Here is a 13272-nt window from a genome sequence, read left to right as displayed (position 1 = left end):
GCTGGCCTGAAAAAGACTATCTCCCTACAAGGCTAACCAATTCCTAGAGATAATAAAGGGCCTTTTATATAAAACTAACCAATCCAGAGCACATACTTCAAACCACCTCCTCTATTTGGTTTGTGCACTCTAGGAGGCAGTGTTCTTCTGCCTAATCACTCCAGGGCCCATACCAGACAGTGAGGGACAGCCTCTCTGCCCCAAAGCACACCAGAACTACTCAAACTAGCCAGTCCTAAGCTATTTACCCTGCCCTGCCTTTCTGTTCCCATGGAAACCCCAAAGAAGGCTGTAGTCCAGGCTTTCCCCTCACTCCTGCTTCTGTTCCTGACCAACCTGGTGTTTCCCCATGTGGCCCTGAAAAGCATGACATGCCCCCTTTTCTTGGGAAATATAAATAATAAAAATTCTCTTTCAATGGCATTGGCCTCTCTGTGTCATCACTCTGTCACCTTTATAAAATAAGACTGGGGCACAGATCACGGGTCCAGATAACATTTTGTCTTGAAATGGAAATTTACCTCCAAAGCATCTCCTTTGGTACAAGATTACAGATAACCTCTTGGATCTGAACAGCCCAGCCAAAATGAAACAGAACAGTTTTATTATTTTCTGAGACTAACAATGTATTCTTAATCAATATATTGACTTTTAAATAGCTACATTAATAGAGCATTTAAAAAGAGAGCATAAGATATATATATATATATCTCTCTCATGATATCATATATACATATTCATACTTTTTTAAAGTTAAGCAAGTACAAAAAATCCAAAGGGGTAGCAGTTAAGCAAGTACAAAAAATCCAAAGGGGTAGCAGGCAGGCAGAAGAGTAATTCTCTGTTATTTATTAAACACAATGAATAAACCTCTGTGGAATAACTTCAGCTTCAAAGAAATCAAACGTGACAAATGGTAGATGCAGGAAGAATGCCCAGTGTCAGAAATACAAAGAGAAATGAACACACTTAGAGTTCTGAACACAAGCATGCTATCTCAAATGACTATGAAGTGGGTGGGTTCACAGGCACATTTGGAAGTGTTGCCTTAAGAAGGAGGAGGGACTCAGGTTCCTTAGGCAGAAGAATAAAGGCAGACAATGAGTGACTGTACAGAGACATCATGAAGTGGCACAGCAGACCACCAGTTGCTCTTCCTTGCTTCCTTAGACAAAGAACCTCTGACATTTTAGTTGGACAAATGACCAACCAGAGAAGATTTATTCTCCAGACTTAGCAACGCCATGGGACTACCTCATGAGTGAATTGTAAGGTGATGTGTTGCATGTGACTTCTGGGGTGTGTCCTTAAACAGAGGGACATGTTTGTCTTCTCTCCTTCCCACATCTCCCTTCCTGGAATGTGAATACGATAGTTAGATCTTAAGCAGCCATTGCAGATCATGAGGATAGAGGCGACACCCAAGGTACAGGTGAGCACCAAGATGGAAGGCATTTGAGTTCCTGAGGATCATGGAGCCAATGCAGAGCCCTGAATCTTCCCCTTCCTAACTATACACAAGAGAAAATGGACTTTATCCTGTTTGAGCCACTACCGTTTCAGGGGATGTTTCCTAACAAACAAGGGTAAGGAAGTTAATTATTTGAGAGAGCTCACCTTGAAGGACTTCTCTCCTCAGCAAAGCAGAAGGTAAGATTATAAACTGAGAGAAAAGATGAGGTGAGGGCAGAGTAGGTACAACAGAGGACATAACAGAAAATCGACAGAATGGAACTAAAAGGAGGCTAATGCAGAATTGAGGCCCCAGTTGAAAAAGGAAGGCATGCATGCTTATTAGACTCAGACAGTCGCATCTCAGTTCCCTACAACAATGCACACCTGTAAATAGATACTGGAAAGAGAATGCAGACACTGGGGATTTGTATGTGGTTAGGAATTGTCAAAGCAGGCAAAATTCAAAGGGTAGAGAATTAGGAAAGTGTTTGGTGCCTGTAAAGGCAAAGATAACTGTGGGTTTCTAGATAAGAGAATCCAAAGATAGGAGGAAAGGGAATAGGGAAAAGGGAAGGTTCAGGGTCAAGATGAGGATAAAATCAGATTCAGAGGGAGACAAGGTGCTAGTAGGTGGTTGTTAAAGTCATGAGCTTTCATAGTCAGGCAGGACCTCAAGGGATCCCCTTAGAGGAGAACAGGGAGCAAAGGTCCTCAGGATGGGACACCTGCCCTCCTCATCCTCTTCAACCCAAGCAGATCTCTCTTTATAATTTTACACACATTTTAAATTTTGGAGTTCAGCATAAAATTTCATCCAGAAAGAGGGGTCTAATGCTAAAAGAAGGAGAAAGAGGAAAAGGTGAGAGAAGAAGTAGCAAAAGGAGGAGTAGTAGTAGTAATGGTGGTGGTGGTGGTGGTGGTAGTAATTTGGAACCCTCAAGGCCAAAGCAATTGTCTCCACTCGGTGCTATTCATGCAGCAGAGAGCAGCAAAGAAAGCCACGCTGGATGTGTCAGTCAGAGTGCTAGCAAGAAACAGATGACATACTCAAAAGGGGCGATTGAAAACTATTTTCAGAGGTGTGACCAGAGTTATGGCAAACCACAAGGATGCAGTGAAGCACTCCAAGGCTAGCAGCGGGGAGCCCCTGCCCCTCCCAGACCTCAAAAGGCAATTAGAGGGAACAGTTAAGTCAGGCAGTAGAAGGCTGCTAATGAGGGTTCTGGCCTTCAGTGAAGAAATACAGTCGCTGCTAGCCCATTGACCAGGAGGGAGGGAGCCAGAAGAATAAATTCCCTGGCTTCTCTCTCTTCCCACTCTCTTATCTCCTTCTGGTTTTGCCTGCTGGCCAAATCCAACAGAACAGAGAACAAGGGAGCCCAATCAAGGCAGTCCCTACCTGACATAGTCCCTCTATGTCAGGCTTCCAGGACATAGAGCAAGGTGCAAATGGTGGAAAGTGAATCCAGGAGGACAAATAGAGAATATCCAGCACAGATTTTGATTCCATCTACGAAAAATCCACTCTCCTTCATTCTCTGGGCAAGTGTGCTATGCTGACATTCCCTGGGAAGAATTCTCCATGTCTGATGCCTGAGCAGGTCAATAGAAACAAGGAGGTACAATTCTTCTGATTCCCCGAATACCCACTGTACTAGATATCTATTGCTGCATAACAAATTACCCTAAAACTTAGCAGCTAAAGGCAGCAAACATTTATTACCTCACAGTTTCTATGGGTCAGGAATTTGGGAGCAGCTTAGAGGGGTGGTTCCGGCTCAGAGTCTGTCATGAGGTTGCCATCAAGGTGTCATCCAGGGCTGCAGTTATCTGAGGGCATGACGAGGCTGGAGAATCTATTTCCAAAGTGGATTGTTCACATGGCTGTTGGCAATTGACCTCTCTCCATAGGGCTCCTTGAGTGTACTCACGACACGCATCAGCTGGCATCCCCCAGAGTGAGCAGTCCAAGAGAGAGAGAGAGACAGAGAGAGCAGGGAGAAAGCCACAACCCCGTTTATGACCTAATCTCTGGAGTCGTGTTCTATCACGATCACTCCTGCCTTATTCTAGTCTTTATAAGCAAGTCACCAAGTCTAGCCCACACTCTGGGGAAAGAAGGCAAGATGATGATTAGACTCTACCTCTTGAAAGGAGGAAAATTAAAGAATTTGCAGACATACTTTTAAACTGTGACACCCACATATACCTGTACCCATCAGCTTTAACGCTTTTAATTTTTAATTTTAATTTAAAGCTTTTAAGCTTTTAATACTATACTTGCACCTTCTGCTTCGAGAGAAAGAGGCACAATTCCACTGCAGCAGGCACCCTAGAGTTCACCCAGCAGGCTCCACAAAGAGACAGGGAACTCAAGGACTGTAAGGAAAAAAGCCAACTGCACAGTCCTGTTTCCTTACTGATTCAAAAAGTCGTAATAAAAGGTGTATTTTATTTCTGCTACATTCCTGTCTTAAAAAAAGAGAAAAAAGACATAAGTATGATAGCTAGACAGTAACATGTTGAAAATGATTCTACTAAAAAGTTCAGCTAACTTTTGAGTTGAAGCCAGCACAGCACATTGAACACTAAACGTTTAGGGTGATTTTTGTTGATTTGTTTCTATGATTGTCATAGAAGGGGTAAGGGAGCAAAAGAGTTGGGTGTCAGAAGGAAAAAATAATATTTGGAAAACAAAATGTCAGAGCATTTTGTGGAATGAAGAGATTTAGATTTATTGATAAAGAGCAAAGTTTAAAACATTTCCTAATAGGAACATATTTGGTATTTGTTTTTAAACCTCATGTTATTTGCAGTTGTATCTGAAAGGTTGATAACATTTTCAAGCACTAAGAAATTGATTCTCACACATTTACTTACAGCTTCTGGTAGTTGATGAGTTTCTGGTAAATACAATGTCTGTCTTTTCTCCAACTTTTACACATTCATTTGCCAGTCTGAGATAAAGATAATCACAGGCTTCCTTCTTTCTTTGTGACAGATGTATAAAACAGAAGTCATGCAAACATAACGATGCAATCTACACATTTGTCAGTGTCTGTGTTCCTTCCATATGCTCATGCATTGCCTGGTGTCATGCGTAAACACTTCTGATCACACTCACATAGAATCCCAATTTTGTTACAGTGTGATCACAACACCTGAGAGACCTTGAAAGGACATTTCCAACACATCCCCTCTGGGATAATAATCCTATTCCCATACATAAGTTATTGTTAAAAACCTAAAAAGAAACAAAGCCTCCAACTTCTTTAGTAAAACTCTTTTTTAAAAAAAAAAAATCTACACAGCAAGATTCTTATTTTTGATATCTTAGAATCTGTTTCCAGGAATGCTGGCGTCTGCCCTTTCAGCTTCAGTAAATGCTTTCATAATATGAATAGACATACTCTAATTCGTTTTTGTGGTCCATTTAGATTTCTGCATGTCAGATTTTATTAAAGTAGAGCCCCCTTATAGTTTGCTATATCCAGCTCTCATGCCAAGAGTGTCCAAAAGCTGGTGGACAATTCTTTGACACCGGACTCAGAAGTCATAAGTGCCAACTTCATCTTTCATCACAACTGCCTCCTTGATGACAAGAAGGTCATTTTGGACCTCTATGTCTCCCTGTCTTTCATTGTAACAAAGAAACGAGAAGGAGAATCTTTAATTTCTTCTTGACGGATGTCTAAGCAAAGACAGTTAAAAGTAGGCTCAAACTAACTCTTTTGTGCACACCAAAATTAGCTCTTTCTGTGCACATCCTCTCTTCCCCACTTCTGCAGTGTACTTTCAACAGCTAGCACCTGTATGTCTTCTTTGGGGCTGCCCACAGCCTGCCAGGGAGTCAGTTCTGAGGAGTTTACATTCCACTCCCCAACAAGGCAACAATTAACCAATAACTATTAAGCCAGGGAGAGGGAAGCCTAACTCCTTTGCTCCAGATGAGAAAATACCGAGGTATAACTTACCACCCAGAGTCCCGGGGATCTTGCTGAAGATTTGACCCAAGGCCAAGTGATGCTTTGGCTTCCTCCCCTTCCCTGTCCTGCTTCCTCATTCTCTCCCTGGTCTCCCATCGTAGCCATTCTTGAATAAAACCCTTGCATGTGAATTCTCATCTCTGAGTCTGTTTCTGGGGAACTCAACCTAAGACATAGCCAAATCCAGAAAAGCAATCATACTAAAAATACACTCAAGTGGAATTATATCTAGTAGGTACCACCAAGAGATTCCAAGTTAAGGCAAGACTCTTTGCCCTTGAAGTGTAAAAGGGGATGATAGGAGAAATAATTTAATATTTGCTGAATTACCAGGGATCGTATGAAGACCTCTTGAACCTCTTGATGTCTCACCTCTGCCAGCAACATCCAGATGACTGAAATGAGAGAAGAGCATTCATTCGATATTTGTACTGGTCAGGATGAATAAGGTTATGCTACACTTACAAGCAAGCCCCAGTGTCAGTGGCTAACAACAGAAAAGATTTATTTCTCCCTCACGCTACACATGACCAACATGGACCATCGAGGGGCTCTGTTATTAAGGTCACTTGGACACCCAGGCTGAGAAAAGCACCATCGTGGCAGTTATATCCACATTCACCACTGCAGGGAAAAGAGTACATGGTGAAGAATACACTGGCCCTCAAAGCTTCTGCCTGTAAATGACACACATAAGTTCTGCTCGTATTTCATGGGCTAAGACAAATCATTTTGTCCATGATTAACAGAAAGTAACAGGGAATTGAATTCTACTATGTACCTGAAAGAGTAAGATCCAAATATCTGTGAACAGCTCTCATGATTTCCACAATAGTTTCCTGCATATCAACCAGCCTGACCCTGAGAAACTAGGTGTTGCCTACTTCTAAAAAGCAAGACAAACACATTTAATGACTTCGAGCTACCAGAATTTCTATGAGATTTATTTATTCAACAAATATCTATTAATATCTTCTCTAAACAAGGGACTATGCTGAGGCCTAGGAGGCAGTATAATATTATGGCACTGGCCATATGCTCTGGAAACAGAGGATTTGTGTTCAGATCCCAGATCTGCCACTTACCAGCAGCACAAACTCAAGCAAATTACCTTTCTGACTCAATTTCATTCTCTGACAAATGGGGACAATAATAGAATGTTTCTTATAGAATTGACGAGAAGATGAGAAGTGATAATGCATGCAAGTACCCAATAAATATAAACAATTATCTTCATAATTATTTGAAAGATAAATGAGACGTGGTACCTGCCCTTGAGAAGCTCATCCCAAGTTACAAGATACAGCAATGTTTAGAAGATATTTACTGAGGACCTATACGTGCAGGGCTGAACTGGGCACTGGGATATAAGAATAAATAACACCCTGTCCTTGCCCTTTAAAAGTAGCCAGTTTGGTGGGTGAGACAGAAACATAAACGGACCCTTTCAATATTCTTAGAGTGACAAGATGGAGTCTATGGGAATGCAAAGAAGAAAAGTATAGCTAAATTAAAGGTAAATAGACAGCTTTTTGAAGGAGACTTTTTCCTGAAGTGCATTTTAAATGTGCAAAATCAGTTATGCTTTAACTCAAGGTTAGTAAAGAAAGCTTTCAACCTCTAGGTCTCCCAGAATGCCTTGCTGCCGTTGTTGGTGTTAGGCAGGTGTAGCTGACGGCAGGAGCAGCTCCCAGCCACGCTGCTCCCGTCCTTGATTCAGACTCTCAGATGTTCTATTCAACAGCGCTCAGTCAAAACCGGAGAATATACAGAAAGGGCAGCCATCCACGAAGGCAACCCTCGTCTGCCTAGATGAAATACTTGATTCTCCTCACAAAGTGAATTGTAATAAACAGAAGAAATGTCACAAAATAGCCATGGCCTTCTTGTCGCAGGAGTTCTGTGAGCAATTCCACACAGATCTATAACACTGTTTAAGCCATGCTGAGGGAGAGATTTTTTTTTAATTCTTTTCCATGCTTCATCTGCTCTCAGGAACACGAAACCTCTGACTGCTTAAAACTAAATATTGGCACCTTTTGGTTCTCTATGTTTCTTATCTCTTAATCCAGCAAGATGAACTAAAGTTTTCCCAATGACAATAGTCAGACACAGTGAGAATAAGATCAACAGACCAGACACCTCAGAGAGAAATAAGGCATACTTTTCCGTATTTAAAAGAGAATACACATATAATATAAACATAAAACCAGAAAGCCCTGTTTTTATTTACAATCCACTTGAAAAAGACGGTTTCTATGGCAGCAGAAAACGTGAGGGTTTTTTCAAAGGGACTATTGAATTTACAAAGATTCACTCACCTCATTAGAAGTCTTTCCTCTTCTTTGATGATATGTCAGAGCTGATGAATTTTGGGTGATTTATGCTGCAATGCTCGTTCTACAACGTTCAAGAAGATACATGGAAGAGCTTTCATTTTCTTCTCTAAAACTGGGTTTCTTAGGAGGAGATCGCCCGTGGGTTTGTAGGCATCCATATGGAAAAGAAGGAACAACAGTTAATTAATTCCATGAGAAGAAACAGCGGGCGTGTGAGAGTGAGAGAGAGGGAGGCAGCAATCCGCCATTGATCTTGTGAAAGGGCATAGTTTAAGAGTTCCAATCAGGAGACCTGCTGATATGCTGATAAAACAAACCACTGCACAATTGATAATTATTCCTGTAGTCAAAAGAGGAAACATTTAATCTATCTTTGCATTACATGTGATTGTAGCTGGTGGACACAGCATTCATCAGAGGCTAGAAATGCTCAGTACTCTCAGACATGTGGGCCAGGCTCTGTTTCAGGGAACAGGTGGAAATAGTGATCAAGGGCCCACTAGTTGAGGAATTGCACTCTAGGGGTGTTTGAGCACTGGTGGCATGGTCTCCAGTGTAGGGAAAAGGCAGCTTTGAGGGGGTGGGAGAGGATGCAAATATGAAAGAAAGGAAAGAACATTCCCCCCAAAATAAATAGCAATGGCAAAAGAATGTAGAGGAGGCTGATCTATGCTATTGCCAGGCCTGACCTCTCTCCCAAGGAACACCCACATGCCCAACTGCCTGCCAGATGTCTCCATTTAGATGTCCCTCCAGCAACTCAAGCTCACTGCCAAACAGAACTCTTCAGTCCTCATGCAGCACCAGCTTCTTTTCTGGCACATACAGCTCAAAAACTGGCACTACCAGCCCCATGGCCAACAGAGCCAGAAACTCTGAAGTCGTCCCAGACTCTGCCCTCTGCCCTTTCCCTACCCCTCACCAGGTCCCATGCTCTGCACTCTCCAGTGGGTCACAGCCTCCATTTCCATGGTCCTGCCTTAGGAGGGGGGGCCCTTGCCTTACTCCCTGCTCAGTGTCTTCCTCTTCCATCTATTTCCACACTGTTGCCACGGTGTTCTTTCTACGTGCAAATGCAGCCACATTTCAGGTCACACTCTTACTTAAAATCCTCAATGGAAACCATAGCTTTTGGAATGGTCTAAAAGCTTGAACTTAGCGATCAACACTTGTCATGATCCAGTCCCTGCCTGGCTCTCTAGCCTCACTTCTTAGCAACTACCTCTGTCTCTCTCTACAAGCATCATCCCCTCTCCACAGTGGCTGCTTAACATTGCCCTGAACATGCTCTGCTGTTTCACAGTAGCTGCTTTTGTAGAAGCCAATGTAACTGCCAGTGTCTGACCAGGTTGTGCTCAGCTGTAGGGGGTGGGGTGAGCTGTCTCAGCATCAAGCATGTTTACATGACACCCACTGAGAGAACTAAGAAGTGGAGTCATTGGGCCTCTATGAACAATGGCCATACACACATGGTTTTCTTCAGCTACTGCTCCTCTGGCACCTGTCATATTTCACTTTGTAATAGTGAACTGAATTGAGTGAGAGGCCATCAAATATCCTTCCTAACAGAACAGCCGGGTGTCTAACATTTACAGAGTGCCTACGAGCTGGGAGTTCAGTTCCAATCTCATTTCAGCCTCACAGCTACTCTGTGGGTGAGTGTTCTTATCCCCATTCCTTGGATGAGAAAAGTGCTCTAAAATAGGAGAGGAAGCAATATTGGTCCCTTCTCCCTGGGGACATGCTCATCGTGTCCCAAGAGAGAAATCCAACTCCAGACCAAGTCTTCCTGCTTGCCTTCTCTTTCCTCAAATTTAAAAGTTACAAAGATTTGGCCTCTGGTACAGTCCAGTCCTGTCTAGGGTAAAATAATCAGAGCTTGGCGAAAGCCACCAAAAAGGAGAGCCATCCAGAATTTCCCATTCCAACCAAGGAAGCTGCAGTGGCAAAGAAAAAAAGCTCTTCCACCTTTGACAGAGGAATTTCAATATGCAAACACGAACACACACAGTTTCTTTGCAGACTTATCTAAATAGAAAAATACTGGAAATAACCTAGATGTGTACCAATAGACAACTTATTAAACCAGCTGCTAAAAAAAAGAGAATGAGCTATAATTGATAAGGAAGCACATTCAAGATATATTTTTAAGCAGACGGAGAAAAAAGGCAAGTTGCAGAAGAATAAGTATATAGTATGCTACTTTTGAGTAAAAAGAGGAAGAAAAATAAGAACATATGTTGGTATTTGTTTGTACAAGCATAAAAAACTAATAGTGGACACTGTGAGAGATTGGGATGAGAACTGGGCGTTCTAGGGACAGGAGTAAGAGGTTACTTTCTCTTTATCCCTTTTAAAATATTTTAAACCATGGAAATGTATTATCTATTCAAAAATTAAATTAAAAAGAAAAATCTTTCCCATTTGTACACAGAACCCACTGTGTTTCATTTTGGGAGGGAACATCACGTTCTTCTCTAACAAGATCTTCCCACTCCCACCTCGTGAAGGATGCTAAACAGACTAACCTTGAACTTAAAAGTTGCCCTGCGTTGCAACACAAGTACCCCTTAGAGGCATAGTTCTCTTGTATTTTGCACAGTGCTTTGATTTCAAGCATTGGAATGTAACTCTGGGTAACCCAAGAGAAATCAGTCTAATAATTGGTAGGGCACAATCAAGAAAAAGCTTTCTTTTCCTCTCACTGATGCCCACAACCATCCTCCATCAGGGCTCTCTTCCTCGCCCCTGGCAACAACTTGGGCAGATCAGATCCTATAGCTTTTCTGTCTTTTTCCAGTATTAATGAACAGTGTCATTTTCAGGCATAAACCATCCAGTCCAATTCGCTAGCATCAAGACTTTAATCTCTCCTTCCTATTCAAGCTCCTGCCCTCCCCAACAGATCAGGGCAGACCCACAAATTTATAGACAGCAGTGGACGTGCGCTTAGGTGAGTACACTCTGGTCTTCCCCCTGTCTCCCACCTTCTTCCAAACTCTTCTTCCCCACCACTGCTCTGCTTCTAGTTCTCTAGGTAAGCACAGCAAGGAAGGACAAAAAGTATAAGGAACAAAGGTCTGTGTGGCACATATCCACATGTGGCTGTCCTCTGTGGGTGCCCTGATGGCCACCTCACAGGTACCCCCATACATCACAATCCCATAACACAGGCGATTCCTACCACCTGAGCTCTTGGGCAGCCTCTCAGCTTCTATTCCAACCAGACTCCCCACAAGGCTTGATTTTGCTGGCATCCCTTTGAGGCAGAGGGACTCCAGGATGGCTTTAGCCTGGCTACCCTTCATAAGGTCCAAAAGGACCCCTGGAACCATGACATTGCCCCACTGTACCGCTCTCTCCTTACCCTGCTGTCAGTGCATCTCCACCCGAAAATCCTAAGGGACACCTCAGGTTCTCCTGGGGACACTTCCGTGTCCTTACTCTAGTAGTGGCAAGGACAGGGCTTAGGGCATCTTGTATTCTGGAGAGTTTTCTTAAAGCCCTCCTCCCATGAATTGTAGGAAGGGGTGGAGTGGGTGGGGAGCCCATATCCACAAACGCTCATGATCCACAAAGCCCTCCTTCCCCTAAACTATATTTTTCTCAAAAAATGATGTCATTAGGACTTCCCCATGCTGCAACTCCCAGTGAATTAATTAGTCTGGGCATCGAGCAATTACAGTGCTGACACCAAAAAAGAGCAAAAAACAGACATTATGTGGCTCTTGGTGAAAGAACACACCATCATCTAGAGTCTTGCCAAAGGGATCAAAGCTGAATCCAATTAAGTTTCTGGGTCCAGCCGCCAATTTGCAGGAAATCAGGGGACAGAGGAACATGTTGAACTGTGGCTTGAATGTGCAATCAGCAAAATCAGACTGTGGGAAGCTCTAAAGGTCAAACAGCCCGATAGATAAATTTTAGGGGAAAAAAAGGGATGAAGAGGAAACCTGTGAATTAAAAGAGATTTAAAAGACCTATCAGATTGTTTCCAATGGGCAAGGCCAAACTATAGTGTCTGGAGATGCACACTTAACTGATAAAACCATAAAAAATGAAAGACCTGATCACTCTAAAGTTAGGCTGTTTATAGAGAAAGGAGCCTGCATTTGGAATAGGACATATGGAGGACTTCTGGGGTGGCCAGTGAAGTTCTATTTCTCGACCTGGATGGTGGTTAAAAGGGCGTTTGCCTTACAATAGTTCATTAAACTAAAAGTTTTGGGTTTCTGGGTCTGTGTTTTATTTATTTACATTTATTAACCAAAAAAAGGTGCAAGAAAAAGGAGAAAAGAAAAGAAATATAGGAAACAAATCTGAAAAAAAAGTCCCCTCCCTTTTGTGGTAGGCAGAATAATGGCCCCTCAAAGTTGGTCACATCTTACCACATCTTAATTCCCAGAACCTATGAATATGTTACGTTACGTGGCAAAAGAGACATGGCAAATGTGATTAAGTTATGGATCTTGCCATGGAGAGATTATCTTTGATTATCTGAGTGGACCTATATAATCACAGAGTCCTTATAAGTGAAAGTAGGAGGGAGCAAAGCCAGAGTCCTATGTGACGTGATGACAAAAGCAGAGGTTGGAGTGATGCGGTTGCTGGCTTTGGAGACGGAAGGAAGCCTGAACCAAGGAATGTGGGCAGAATGTAGAGGCTGGAAGAGGGAAGGAAAGGGACTCCCTCTTAGAGCCAAAAGAAGGAACGCAGCCCTCCTGACACCTTGACTTTGGCCCAGTGAGACCCATTGTGGACTTCTGACCTCCAGCACCATAACATAATAAATGTGTGTTGTCATAAGCTATCAAGTTTGTGATAATTTGGTACAGCAGCAACAGGAAACCAACGTAGCCTTTCTTACCAAGGCAAGAGGTAATGGAAGGGCTCAAGTTCACAAAACTAGTTTGGCTTTGAGGAGTGTGTGTCAAATACTGTTCTCAGCTTTGCCTTCAGACAAAACTCTCAGGTAAAAGGAAAATCTCATTAAAATTCTGTTCTATTAGGAAAAAGGAAGTTCTTCGAAGGACAGCATCAGGAAGCTCAGAAAGTTAATGAACCACTATAAATCCAGGCTCGGTTACAGAGAGAACAAAGAAAGCTACAGAACTCCAAAAAGCAGGAACAGTCCACTCACCGTGGGGCCCCTGAGGTGAATTTATCTTACCTACTAAGTCTCAATTGGAGAGGAACAATTCCAGCCCTCTGTCACCTTGGTGGAAGCCAGGCACCTGAATTTAGTGTTGCACCAAGCCCCAACAGAAGGAGGAATGGCAGTTGAATGCTGGGTGGCAAATGTTTACTACCATTTCCTTATTAACATCTTTTGTAAATTTGTTAATGAGCTCCTTCCCAAAGCAACGATAGTGGAGACCAGTTCTCTCTACTGAAAATGAGGCACAGAGCAGGCAAAGGCGTGCGATCCAGCCAAGGCATTTCTCAGGAAAGGAGCACTGAGTAAGTCAGGCAGGTGAGGAGGATGGAGGCCT

The 13272-nt window shown here is 42.8% G+C and overlaps 1 long non-coding RNA gene across 3 annotated transcripts in view; it reads right to left on the bottom strand.

Moving 5' to 3' along the window:
* LOC139076767 (uncharacterized) overlaps positions 1-13272 on the bottom strand; it is a 97551-nt gene that overhangs the window by 29155 nt on the left and 55124 nt on the right. The window contains exons 2-3 of one of the 3 annotated variants that reach the window (XR_011528696.1): positions 7763-7900; positions 3179-5836 (exon numbers count right to left, since the gene is read on the bottom strand). This is a non-coding gene — a long non-coding RNA (uncharacterized lncRNA). Of the gene's footprint in view, positions 1-3178; positions 5837-7762; positions 7958-13272 lie in introns of those variants that run through there. The other 2 variants (XR_011528695.1, XR_011528694.1) reach the window with 2 other exon arrangements.

Source organism: Equus przewalskii, chromosome 17 (assembly GCF_037783145.1).
Source record: "Equus przewalskii isolate Varuska chromosome 17, EquPr2, whole genome shotgun sequence".
NCBI lineage: Eukaryota > Metazoa > Chordata > Mammalia > Perissodactyla > Equidae > Equus > Equus przewalskii.
Note: the sequence above shows the minus strand (reverse complement) of the source record. Positions and strands in the feature narration are given on the sequence as shown.